The sequence below is a fragment of the Sceloporus occidentalis genome, unplaced genomic scaffold, assembly GCF_023333645.1.
Source record: "Sceloporus occidentalis isolate IW3139 unplaced genomic scaffold, rSceOcc1.0.p SCAF_86, whole genome shotgun sequence".
Classification (NCBI taxonomy): Eukaryota; Metazoa; Chordata; class Lepidosauria; order Squamata; family Phrynosomatidae; genus Sceloporus; species Sceloporus occidentalis.
Window position 1 is genome coordinate 1,186,702 of NW_028317066.1, and position 13,890 is coordinate 1,200,591.

General features: G+C 42.1%; 1 pseudogene; it reads left to right on the forward strand.

Annotated features, from left to right (window-relative positions):
- The first annotated feature begins 1,152 nt into the window (after positions 1 to 1,152).
- LOC149284974 (uncharacterized) lies at positions 1,153 to 2,751 on the forward strand (annotated as a pseudogene).
- The last annotated feature ends 11,139 nt before the right edge of the window (positions 2,752 to 13,890 follow it).

Sequence of the window (13,890 nt, forward strand, 5' to 3'; positions counted from 1 at the left end):
TATGTCCTTTTTTGAATCTCTGGTCTCTTTTCTCAGGAACCTCATCTCGGCCCCCTTGGACACAGCTTTGGGGCCTCTCTTGCTGGAAGTGACCCAAGTGCAGGACCACCAGGACCCCTGCCCACCTGATGGCCGACACAGAGGCCAACCAGAGGGAGTTGGGCTCCAAAGGAAAGAGGCTGCCCAGGAACAAAAACTCTTTGGTGAGTCACTATCCTATTAGCTTCATCTGGGTCACTGCTGGGCCAATTTATGAAAGGAAGCAAATAAAATACTGTTGGAGTTTGGCAGAGACAGTCCTGGTTAATCCTCTGTCACCCCACTTTTTCAGGGGCTTTTCAAATGTTCTGGTTTCTGTCTCCTATTACTACTTTCCCCCGTCTTCAGTCACTTCAATTTCTGCATAAAGTGTGCAAAGGAGTTTGCACCCCATCCACTCAAAAGTGGGGAGAGGAGAAGACAGAAAGGGTCAGGGACTTTCCTTTGCTAGGAGTCTGAGGCAAAAGCAAACTGCTGTGCCCTTTCCCGCTTGTGGGATCTTCCTCATAAACAACTTTGACCATCTTCACCACTTTCTGGTTTTCCTTTTCCACATGTGTCTTGTTTTTCCCAGCTGTGAAACATTGGGTGATATGGGAGAATATCACTGGATATAAAGTGGGGGTGGCCCCATGGCCCTCAACCCCACAGTGCTCCCCAGAACAGTTTTTTAAAATTAACTTTTGCCTCTGAAATGTGGCAAGAAATGTCTAAATGCACTATAATTCTTTGGTGGCTAAATGTACTGTATGTGTTGGGATAGTCAGTATCATAATCCATCCTCTATATCCCAGCCATGGCCTAAATTATATTGATTAATATATGGTATATTACATTGAAAGAATTTGAGACAAACTGGATTTCAAAGGCAGTAGCTTTTTTCTTGCTGACAGAATTTAAAGTTTATTTCCTGGACTAAATTCTTAGGTGATCAAATAATTTTTGGGATGCTTCATGTGCTCCTCCCCCCCCCCTTTTTTTTTTTTTAGTCATTCTCTAAATGAGGGCTATTTTCTGTTGCAGGTGACCTTTGCAGATGTGGCGGTATATTTCACTGAGGATGAATGGAAACTATTGACAAAGAAGCAGAGACTTATGTACAATTATGTGATGATGGAGAATTACCAAAATGTGACCTATGTGGGTAAGGAAGCTGAATTCATTGCCCTTCCTATACTTCACAATCTCTTGTACACACAACTCCAACCCACATCAATCCACATGTGAGCTGTATACTGTATTGGTTGTGAGGCATCTCCTGGTGCCACACAGCATGAAGCATCCTCTGCAGTTAGCTTGCATCATGCCATGTGCTCTGACTCAACACTCTATGGCAGTCTCACAGGAAATGATGCCACTTTTCAATCAAAGTATTTTTACATATATATATATTGGAATATTTTTCAAATGCCTGACTATCTGCTTCTACTGATTTCCTCATGACAGTTCCCCTTCAATTTCTTCTTTGGTAGCTCTGAGTAAGAATACAGTCATTATATGGATTTGGGGCATCCAGAACAGTGTCATTCCCAGGGTCACTCACACCAATTTTATTAATTTAATCTCACATAGGGAGGGTTGAACATGGGGCTAAATCTTGGGGTAACACCTTCCTCTCTTAATGCTGAGATTTAGTCTTGTCTGTCATTGTCCTTGTTTACAGAAGAACTTGTCAGTCATGAGAGAGTCCACACAAGAAAGAAGTCACATAAATGTCAGCATTGTGGAAAAAGATTTGCCTACAAGTCAGTCCTTGTCAAGCATCAGAGAGTCCACACAGGAGAGAAGCCATACAAATGCCAGCATTGTGGGAAAGGTTTTTCTCAGAAGTCACACCTATTGGCACATGAGAGAGTCCACACAGGAGAGAAGCCATACAAATGCCAGCGTTGTTGGAAATGTTTTTCTCGGAAGTCACACCTATTGGCACATGAGAGAGTCCACACAGGAGAGAAGCCATACAAATGACAGCGTTGTTGGAAATGTTTTTCTTCCAAGTCAGACCTAGTGAAACATCAGAGAGTCCACACAGGAGAGAAGCCATACAAATGCCAGCATTGTGGGAAATGTTTTTCTCGGAAGTCACACCTATTGGCACATGAGAGAGTCCACACAGGAGAGAAGCCATACAAATGCCAGCGTTGTTGGAAATGTTTTTCTTCCAAGTCAGACCTAGTGAAACATCAGAGAGTCCACACAGGAGAGAAGCCATACAAATGCCAGCATTGTGGGAAAGGTTTTTCTCAGAAGTCACACCTATTGGCACATCAGAGAGTCCACACAGGAGAGAAGCCATACAAATGCCAGCATTGTGGGAAAGGTTTTTCTCAGAAGTCACACCTATTGGCACATCAGAGAGTCCACACAGGAGAGAACCCAAACAAATGCCAGGATTGTGAGAAATGTTTTTCTTCCAAGTCATACCTATTGGCACATCAGAGAGTCCACACAGGAGAGAACCCAAACAAATGCCAGGATTGTGGGAAATGTTTTTCTTCAAAGTCATACCTAGTGAGACATCAGAGAGTCCACACAGGAGAGAAGCCTTACAAATGCCAGCATTGTGGGAAATGTTTTTCTTCGAAGTCACACCTAGTGAGACATCAGAGAGTCCACACAGGAGAGAAGCCACACAAATTCCAGAAATGAACTAACATTATATTTATCAAGAAGCAAAACAAAGAATATATTTTAAATCTTGTGGTGATAAGAAAAAGCCCTTGTGATTTCGTGTGTTAGGTTTGTGTGTCCATATGCCTGTTTATGTTTTTCAATTATATTTTGTTATTTTGAGGTTTTATTTGCCTTTATTATAGCTTATTGCTTTCGTTTATAAATCTGAGTGGCGATCATGGTGGTGGAATAGGTTAGTTAAACAGAGGGGTGGGATTGGCTGCAGCTGGTTAGAACAGTTATGGGAATGATAGCATTTGGAATTTGTTCGATGTTGGCTGAAGAAAGTTGGGGACAGGTATTAACAGAAAGGGCTAGTTTGTGGGAATGGCAAAGGGGGCCTTGTTATCTGTGGGACATAGACTGTGGGATTTGGAGGTGGGGGCCAGGTTTGGACGAGTGTGATGTTTTAGGTTTTGGGGTTTTAATGTTTGGTTTGGGGAGGGCAGCTCTGACTTAAAGACTGAATTTCTGATTATGTGTTTTCAATAAATAATAATAATAATAATAATAATAATAATAATTTTTATTTGTAGACCGCTATTCCGCAATGATCATAGCGGTGTACAGTAAAATTGCAAAACAATACAAAAAATTGCAAGGCCTCTCTCCCCCTCAAGATGGTGGTTGGAGGAGGGCTCTTTGTCTTCCAGGCCAGGCTTCTCTCCCCCTCAAGATGGTGGTTGGAGGAGGGCTCTTTGTCTTCCAGGCCTGGCCTCTCTCCCCCTCAAGATGGTGGTTGGAGGAGGGCTCTTTGTCTTCTAGGCCTGGCCTCTCTCCCCCTCAAGATGGTGGTTGGAGGAGGGCTCTTTTTCTTCCAGGCCAGGCTTCTCTCCCCCTCAAGATGGTGGTTGGAGGAGGGCTCTTTGTCTTCCAGGCCTGGCCTCTCTCCCCCTCAAGATGGTGGTTGGAGGAGGGCTCTTTGTCTTCCAGTCCTGGCCTCTCTCCCCCTCAAGATGGTGGTTGGAGGAGGGCTCTTTTTCTTCAGGCCTGGCCTCTCTCCCCCTCAAGATGGTGGTTGGAGGAGGGCTCTTTTTCTTCAGGCCTGGCCTCTCTCCCCCTCAAGATGGTGGTTGGAGGAGGGCTCTTTGTCTTCCAGGCCAGGCCTCTCTCCCCCTCAAGATGGTGGTTGGAGGAGGGCTCTTTGTCTTCCAGGCCTGGCCTCTCTCCCCCTCAAGATGGTGGTTGGAGGAGGGCTCTTTGTCTTTCAGGCCAGGCCTCTCTCCCCCTCAAGATGGTGGTCGGAGGAGGGCTCTTTGTCTTCCAGGCCAGGCCTCTCTCACCCTCAAGATGGTGGTTGGAGGAGGGCTCTTTGTCTTCCAGGCCAGGCCTCTCTCCCCCTCAAGATGGTGGTTGGAGGAGGGCTCTTTGTCTTCCAGGCCAGGCCTCTCTCCCCCTCAAGATGGTGGTTGGAGGAGGGCTCTTTGACTTTTTTTTGTTGTTTCAACACACTGGACTCATTGGTGTACAGAAATTCTGCATTTGCACAAAATGTACCCTTTCTTCTCTCCTCAGCCCTCAGCTCCATTCCCAGCCATAAAAACAGAGGCAAACACACATACAGTGGTACCCCGGGATACGAATGCGCCGCCTTACGAAATTTCCGGGTTACGAAAAAAATCCATTTAAAAACATTTTTCCGGGTTACGAAGGTTATTTCGGGTTACGAAAAAAAATTTGGTGCTTTTTGGCGCGATTTCACACGGAATCGCGGCTTTCGCTATTAGCGCCTATGGGCATTTCGGCTAGCGAAAGTTTCCGGGTTACGAAAGCGGCGGCGGAACGAATTAATTTCGTAACCCGGGGTACCACTGTATATACTCAGAGAGACAGAGCTATATGTACAAAGCAGAGCCTTCCCAGCCTTTCCCCCCTGACTCCAGCTCCGCAGCTTGGGCTCCATTCCGGAAGGAAGGAAAAAAGGCTGTAGTCCTTCCCTTCTTCCAAAGGCCGACAATGGAATAAACAGCAGCAGCAGCAAAGGCCTTACGATCCCTGCGCATGCTGAGAAGGGGTCTTTGGGGCATCTGAAAGGAATAAAAGTGCCAAGGGAAGAGAAGCATAAAGAGACTGCTGAAGTCGGGGGGGGGGGTGTTTTGGGACCTGTTTCAGGCACCTTCCTCCTGGAACCCATTATTAGAGCCTTTCACAGCTAACTATGATGCTTTAAATGACTATTTCACAGATAATGTCTCAGATAAGAGCCAAATTGGACATCAGCATTATTGCAGAGGCTATAAGTGAGGTGTCCATGAGTAAGATCATACTGGATCAATTTGAATTTGAGTACTGAGGATGTGGCCAAGCTCCTTGTAAGTGTGAAGAGGATAACTTGCCCTCCCAACCCTTGCCCTTTTTATATCACCTGAAATATATCATAGATGCATCTCTTAGTTAGGGCTATTTTCCATCATGTTTAAAAGAAGCAGTGTTACGGCCATTTATGGAAAAGCCCTCCCTAGATCCCTTGGACATGAACAATTACAGACCGGTCTCCTGTCTTCTATTTCTAACCAACATAATTTTGAGGATAGTTGCTCTTCATCTCCAAGAGGTCTTGGATGAAACAGATTATATGGACCCATATCAAACTGGCTTCAGTATGGGATACGGAGTCGAAATGTTATGGTTGCCTTAGTAAATGATCTTTGCTTCAAGGGGGGGATGTAACTTACCAAACCTTAAGCTGTATTATTATGCAGCTTGTCTGAAATGGCTAGAAGAATGATTCAAATTAAAAAACAAGACTTTATTGAATATAGAAAAAGCTAACCTGAATCTTGGTATACATGCATATATGTGGTATACAAAACCAAAAGATAATAATACTTTTAACCATCATTTTATAAGAAGATCATTGCTTAAAGTATGGTATAAAATGAGACATCAATTTTGGATGTCACTGCAAGAAGCCTATTACAATAGAACAAAGGACAAAGATACTCCATGACTAAGATACGGAGATTTAATAAACCAAACACCAGAAGGAAAATACAATATGAAATCTATGGAAGGACTTAATGAAAGAGGAAACATGAAGGACTGGTTTTTATACAACGAATTAAACAATTGTTTTAAGGCAGACAATAAAGCTCCTGGGTTAACGATGGATAACAATGAAATAGATAAAATTATGATGGACAAAAAAGGTAAACACATATCCAAATATTATAAACTATTGAAAGAGATCTAGAAGATGAAATTATTAAACACAGCATGGTAAGATGGGCACGTGATATAAATAGAACTATAACTATAGAGGAATGGGAAAAATCATGGAAAGGAACAAATAAATTCACTCTGTGCCAAAACTATAAAGGAAATTATATCAAAATGTTATACAGGTGGTATCTGACCCCCCAAAACCCACCAGATATACAAAACTGTCAATACTAAGTGATGGAAATGCGGGGAACCTGAGGGAAGCTTCTTTCATATTGGTGGACACTCATTAAAGCTAAAGGATTCTGGCAAAGGATTCATGGAACTATCCAAAACATTCTTGATATAAATATTCCCTTTGAACCAAATTTATTTTTACTAAACATGACACACAACATAAAGTCAGTAAAATACAATAGCATTATTTTATATATGGTCTCATGTGCAAGGATCTTATTTGCTCAAGTTTGGAAATCTACAGTTAATCCTTCTATCGAAGATTGGTTGATTAAGATACATGAAGCTAGAAATATGGACATAGTATCTGCCTTACTAAGAGGGAAACCAAAAGGATATTTAGAAATGGAATGGAGTTGTCTTAAAACATTTGAAGAAACGGGTGATAACACTCCGTTAAATTAATAGTTAATATTTGGTCGATATTTAGTAATTTAAATACTATCATGGGAATATCTCAGTGTAATAAACATTTTTGAAAGTCAAAAAAGGAAGACCCACATCGTTGTTGTGGGGAGCGCCACACACCAAGTTGTATAGCCACATTCTGTGCTACTCCTGGCTTTGCTGCAGGTGAGCGATTGACAGTTCGAGGGTGGCGACACGCTCCAACGCTGCAATGGTCAAAGGAAGTGTTTAGACTTTGCTTGTTGTTTCTTGCTCCCTTCACCCTTAAATGTAGGGGCCATTCAGAGTACATTTTACCCTGCTTCCCAAACCGGTTTAAAAGTTGGAAGTTCACACTCTCGCCGATTTTAACACAACTCCATCAGGGGCTTGCGCAATAGATCCAGGGCAAATCCCCCTTAGCGCGGCTTTTCTGAAAGCAGACTATTGACCCTTTCTTTTTGGAAACAACCGGCTCTTCCCTGCTGCCGGCAAATATGAACTCAGCCCCGGTCATGATCAGATCAAGTTCAGGGGGTAGATTGCCCCGATTGAGGTAAAGGGTAGTAGGAACTTGTTTCCGGGGAGATTCGATATGGGGGCACCTGGATCTGCCCAGTTCTGTCCAGGGCAAATGAGGGAGTGGGAATGGGGCCTTTGTGAAGGTGGGGGGACTGGCCTTCCTGGTGCTGGGCCTCCGGGTGAGATGTATGTGTGCATGTGTGTTTGTGTATATACATCTGTACATCTGTGTATATATATGTATATGTATGTGTAGGCATCTCTATTTAAGTGCACTCAGACTTATACCTTTATGAGCCATCCCTGGCCCTGATTGGCTGGAATCCCAGTCCCTCCCACCATCCTTGGCCCTGATTGGCTGGAGTCTCAGTCCCAGCCTCCTTGTGTTCTGGCGGCCATTTTGTGGTGCTTGTGACTGTGGGAATAATGTTCCAGAACCTTCTCTGAGCCTCAGTTGAACAGAGGCTTCTCTTTCTCTCCTGAGGCTCCAGAGTCAGAAGGAGGCCAGGCTCCTTGGGCCAAAAGGAAGGAAGTGTGTCTCATTGTGTCTCTTTTCTGAGAGGGTTTTCTTATTACACAGCTCTGCTTCTTCTGGGGATCATGGGTTTTAAGAGGGATCAGAAATAGGGAGTTTTAATACAAGCCTTATTCTTCTTCTTCACAAACATTGGGCTTTGGCTTCTAAGAGAAGGCTTGTTCCCCAAAAAAGGCCAAAAGGAGCTCCTTTGGGAGGTTTTAAAAGTCTCCCCATTTTCCTTATTAATAGATTTTCAGGCAAGAAGGAAGACCAGACCATCTCATATTATCAAGAATGAAACAAACAAGCAAACATATAAACAAACAACAAGGATAAGGGACTGTTTGGGGACTTTTTGTGTTCTCACAGCCATCGGGTGCAATCAGGAAAACCTTTCTTTAGGATCAGAAATCCTGTTTGGGGCCCTTCCGACTTTGAGGCCCTTTCATCCTCCATTTTGGGTTCCCAGAAGGCCTCAAACTGCCAACTGCCAAGCGCTGAGGCAGAGGCAGCCATTTTGTGTTCTGGTGGCCATTTTGTGCTGCTTGAGATTGTGGGGAATAATGTTCTGGGGACTCAGGGCCAGTGGGGAGGCTGGGCTTTGGGGGCTGGGACAGAGAGTTGGGACAGAGACCTTCCCTTTGGGCCCTAGCTGGGGGGGTCCCACCGGTCCTTGCCCCCCCCTTTGGGAAAGGAGACCCCCTCAGCCCCCTGAACTCACTCCTGCCACTCATTCCTAGAATGGCTGGGACTCAGAGGAGTTTCCTAGGCATTGTTACCTTCTGCCCTCCATAGCCTTTGGCACTGACCTTTTCCCATTGCCTTCCCTCCCTCAGCCCTGTGGACCTCCTCCTCCTTCGCACTCAGAGCAACCCTTCTCTACGGCTGAGGGGACGGCCTCTGACCCAGGGAAGCTCCGGCCATAAAGGGCTTCAGAAGAGGCCTTTCTGGGGCTGAAGAAGTCAGTGTCTTTGTACTGCCAGCATTGTAGAAAATGTTTTTCTTCAAAGACTCTCCTAGTGAGACATCAGAGAGGTCACACAGGAGAGAAGCCATACAAATGCCAGCACTGTGGGCAATGTTTTTCTCAGAGGTCAAACCTAGTGACACATCAGAGAGTCCACACAGGAGAGAAGCCATACAAATGCCAGCACTGTGGGCAATGTTTTTCTCAGAGGTCAAACCTAGTGACACATCAGAGAGTCCACACAGGAGAGAAGCCACACAAATCTCAGCAGTAAACTAACATTATTTTTGTCAGTAAGGAATATAAAATATTTTCAATCCAACGGTGCTAAGAAAAGGCCCTTGTGATTTTGTTTGTAAGGTTTCTCTGTCCATATGTCTGTTTGTTTTAAAGTTGTATTTTGTTAAGTTTAGGTTTTATTTGCTAATAGTATAGATAGTTGCTATGGGTTGTCTATTTGGCTGGGGATTGTGGGTCATGGTATAGGTTAGCTAGATGAGGGGCTGGGATTTGTTGCAGCTGTCTAGAATATTTATGGGAATGATAGCTTTTGCATTGTGTGGGATGTTGGCTGAAGAAAGTCGGAGGCTGGTATTAACAGAAAGGGCTAGTTTCTAGGGATGGCAAAGGGGGGCTTGTTACCTGTGGGGCATAGACTGTAGGAATTGGAGGGGGGAGCTAGGCTTGGAAGAGGGAGCAGTTTTAGGTGTTTGGGGTTTTAATGTATTGTTTGCTTGGAATGGGCAGTTCTGGCTTAACCACTGAATTTTTGACTCTGTGTTCTCAATAAAGTTCTTTACTATTTCAACACACTGGACTCTTAAATGCACAGAAGTTGTGAATTTGTGCTAAACTGACCCTTTATTCCCTCCTCAGTTTTCTGTTCCATTCCCAGCCATAAGAACAGCAGAGGCAAACACACACAAACACAAACATAGAAGATACACAGAGAGAGCTTTATTTCCAAAGCAGAGCCTTCCTTTCCTGCCTTTTCCTCCTGAGTCCAGCTCTGCACCTTGGGCTCGCCTGGAGTCTCCTCAAAGGAAGAAAGAAGGGAAGAAAGGGGAGACTGCTGAATCCCCAGCGCATACCTTCCTTTCCCGCAAAGGCCAGCAGTGGAATAAGCAGCAGCAGCAGAGAGGCCCTTGCAAATCCTGCGCATGTTGAGGAGGGGCCTCGAGGGGGATGTTGAGGTCGCCCAGGACCAAAAGCCTAGGTGACTCCAGCAGCATCTCAGAGACCAGTTGTGTCAGCTCCGCTAGGGAGTCTGTTAAGGAACGGGGTGGACATTAAACCAACAGAATCCCTAGACTTCGCCTAGTCTTTAAGCTGAGGCAAATACATTTGATGTGGTCGATCATATGGATAGGTATCCTGCTCAAGGCAAGATTGTCTTTATGGACCAAAGCGATGTCCCCTTACCTGCTCACTGATGGAGAACCCGGCTGGTAAGGCCTGATCCCAGGTGGCTGAGCTATCATCACGCAGCCAGGTCTCCATGAAACAAGCCAGGTCAGCCTCTTCGTCCAGTAGGAGATCCTAGACTATCTGCGTTGTATTTTTGACTGACCTGGCATTACACATGGTTGGTTTGGTATGCTCTCCAGCCCTTTTGGGATAGAAGGGTGAATGGAAGGGGAGAGAGATATCTGTCAGGGTCCTAATTGCAGCCCATCTTGTAACACAAAAGGCAGTACTTTGAAAAAGGAATAGCTTTTATTGAAGAAGAAGTAATGGAAGTGACTTTTTTGTCAGGAATTAAAGAAGGTATAAACATATCCCTTTTATAACCATATGCATCCACCTCACTCCATTTACCAATGAAGCTAATTAATCGGGTAGCCCTTTCCCGCACAGCGTTCTCCCGCCCTTTTAGGTGCAGTGTCCTCCCATCCGGGATTCTGGCAGCTTTCCTAAAAGCAATGAAGCTCTCATGTGCCTTTTCTCAACCACTGCACCTCTGGCCTTGGACCACAGAACTCAGCCACACAACGGTTTTAATTTGCATTATGGCTTAGCAATATATATAGCTATCTATAATATAAAACCCTATCAATCTCCACATAATATGATACCACATGAAAATATAATATGCCTAAACCCATAGCAACATAATATAATATAAAAATATCCATAACTCTCTATGTTTCCCCTCCTTTTCCAGAGACCAGTCTTTTAAACTCAAGCCTCTGTTAGAAGAGTGATTCCCACACATTCCTTTTTTTTTTTTTATTCTTATTTTTGCATTTTTCTACACATATAGCACATACAACAAACAACACATAAAGACATTACAAAGGTATATCTTGTAACAATATAAACATAACTATACAGACCATCTAACTTGGGTACCTTCACACCTCTTTCCCTAAAACAACATTTAACACATAAATACTTCCTATTGCTTAGCTCTCCATGTTAATCTGTTATATTTATTCGTTCTATCTTGAATCGAAACTTAAGTAAAAGCCCTTCTTCACATACGTTTAAAAAGAAAGATATACTTTAGTTTTTTAGATGAAATAGTAAACATTTTGGGACATTCCTAGTCCTTATTTTCCCCTATATGTCTTTCTAAAGAGACATCCTGACTTTTTACACAACCCTAGATTTCAAAATTTATTTAACTTAAATTATCGCAAAGTACTTGTAAACAAATTTTAAACACAGAGTCTCATTCTAAGAGTTCCTGCATTCCCTGTATTCCGCCCCTGTATCCCGCCCCCCCCATATAGAGTGAACTACTCTAATCTACTAAGTAACATAGAGCACGGCAGCATAACAACATTACTTTATGTCAGAATAAAATTGTTCCATCTTCTTTTCAAGTATGTATATAAGGGTTGCCAAATGCCTTTTGTTTCTGCATCATTTTCTTTTTCTTTTGATCCGCAGTAGATCTTGTCCATCTCTGCCGTCTCTAGGGCTTTCATCAACCACTTATCCATGGAGGGGATTTGATTCGATTTCCAAAACCTTGCATAAACAATTCTAGCACAAGTAAATAGATAAAATAAGAGTTTACCAAATTTTTTTCCAACTTTATCCTCAAAGATACCTAACAAACAAACTTCTGGTGTGCAAGGTATTTGAATTTCTAATTCTCTGGAGATAATGTCATATACTCTTTGCCAGAAGGATTTGGCAAGTTCGCATGTCCACCACATGTGATAGTAAGTACCAATAGTCTTTTGGCACTTCCAACATAATGGGTTACTAGTTTTATAGATTAACGCAATTCTATTTGGCGAGAGATGCCATCTATAAATCATTTTATAAGTGTTTTCTTTAAGATCCTGACATATTGTATGCTTCAGATTTAATTTCCAAATTTTCTCCCATTTTTCGTATGATATACTATGTCCTACATTTTGAGCCCACTTTATCATGCAGTGTCGTATAATTTCCTCCTCAGTATTCCAACTGAGGATCATTTTATACAGTTTAGCCATTTTCTTTTTCTGCCCTTTTACCATTATTGTTTCCCAATCCGTAATTTCTCTTTTTAATCCAGGCTCTATCATGTCTAGTTTCCATCTCTGTCTCAGTTGCAAGTAGAGATACCAATGGCATTCAATACCTGATTCATACAGTTGCTCTTGGTTTTTAAAGTCTATTTTATCTTGAGCTTCTATGGTTAAATCTACGTATCTTAGCCATTTCCCTTTCGGAATGCCTTCCCTACTGAAGAACGCCTCATGTGGGGAACAGTGCTGCACTATTTGGTTTGACAATCTAGGTTTCCATTTCTCCCACACTTTCAATAGTGCTTTTATAATTACATGATGTTTACATTCTTTGTGAATTTTGTCTTTATTATAAAATAAATAAGCATGGAATCCGAATCTTAGATTTTCCCCTTCTAATGCTAATAGGTGATCATTTTCCAATAGTATCCAATCAGATATCCACCAAAGAGCTGCTGAGAAGTAGTACATTTTTATATCAGGGACACCCAGGCCTCCTCTTGCTCTATCATCACACATTACTTTTTTGTTAATTCTGGCCTTTTTCTTATTCCAGATATATTTCATTATATTATTTTGCCATGCATCTAAAGGTCTAAAGGAATGTAAGATTGGGATTGTCTGGAATAGATAAAGAAGTTTAGGCAAGACTAACATTTGAATCACCGAGATTCTACCCATCCATGATAATTGAATATTTCCCCATCTGTCTAAATCTTTTCGTATCTCTTTCCATGTTGGGGTATAGTTATTTTGAAATAAATCTATGTTCCTATTTGTCAGAATAATACCCAGATATCTGATCTTTTTTTCTATTTTAAATCCTGAATCCCGTTCTAACTGTTTCATATTTTCTTCCTCCATATTTTTAACTAGCATATTAGTTTTCCCCTTGTTTACCTTGAGACCAGAGATCTCTTCAAAATTTTTAAGTATATTAGTCAGGTATTTCAGACTACATAAAGGGTTTTCTAAAATATATACAATGTCGTCAGCGAAGAGTCTCATTTTGTATTCATAATTCTTGACCTTCATTCCTTGAATTCTTCTTTCATTTCGGATCAGGTGGTTTAAGGCTTCTAAAACAAAGATAAATAGAAGTGGAGAGAGAGGACACCCCTGGCGAGTTCCCCTCTTAATTTTAAATTCTTCCGATTTACTATTGTTTATTATTAGCCTTGCCATCTGCTTGTTATATATTTCATGGATCCATCTCTGAAATTGAAACCCGGCCTCCACTTTCTCCAACATGGCAAAAATCATCTCCCAAGACACATTATCAAAAGCTTTCTCAAAGTCCACAAAAAGTAAAGCCATTTCTTTTTCGTTATGTTTTTCATAATATTCAAGTGTGTTTATGACAATGCGAGTGTTGTCTTTAATGTGTCTGTTTGGGAGAAAGCCTGCTTGTTCTTTCCCTATCCATTCCATAAGGACTTTCTTCATTCTTTCTGCGAGTATTGTGGTGAAGATTTTATAATCCACATTAAGGAGTGAGATGGGTCTGTAGCTATTTACGTCCTCGGGATTTTTGTTTTCTTTCAGGATGAGTGTAATGTTGGCTTGTTGCCATGTTGCAGGGTATTTTTCTAATCCGATTGCATTTAGAGTATCTTTTAGAGATATTGACAGTTCGTCTTCCAATTTCTGATAATACTCTATAGGTATGCCGTCAGGTCCGGGGGTTTTGGACTTCTTCCCGTTTCTGATTGCCTCCACTATCTCAGCCATTGTTATTGGAGCATTTAAAGTGTCCTTCTGATGATCTTTAAATTTTAATAGATTAATATTGTCTAAGAAACTTGTAATATTTTCTTTCTTTGTCAGGCTGTCTTTATATAAGTTTGTATAAAATTTCTGAAATTCTTTTCTGATTCCACTTTGATCCATTATCCTTCTCTTGTCTTTTGTCACAATTT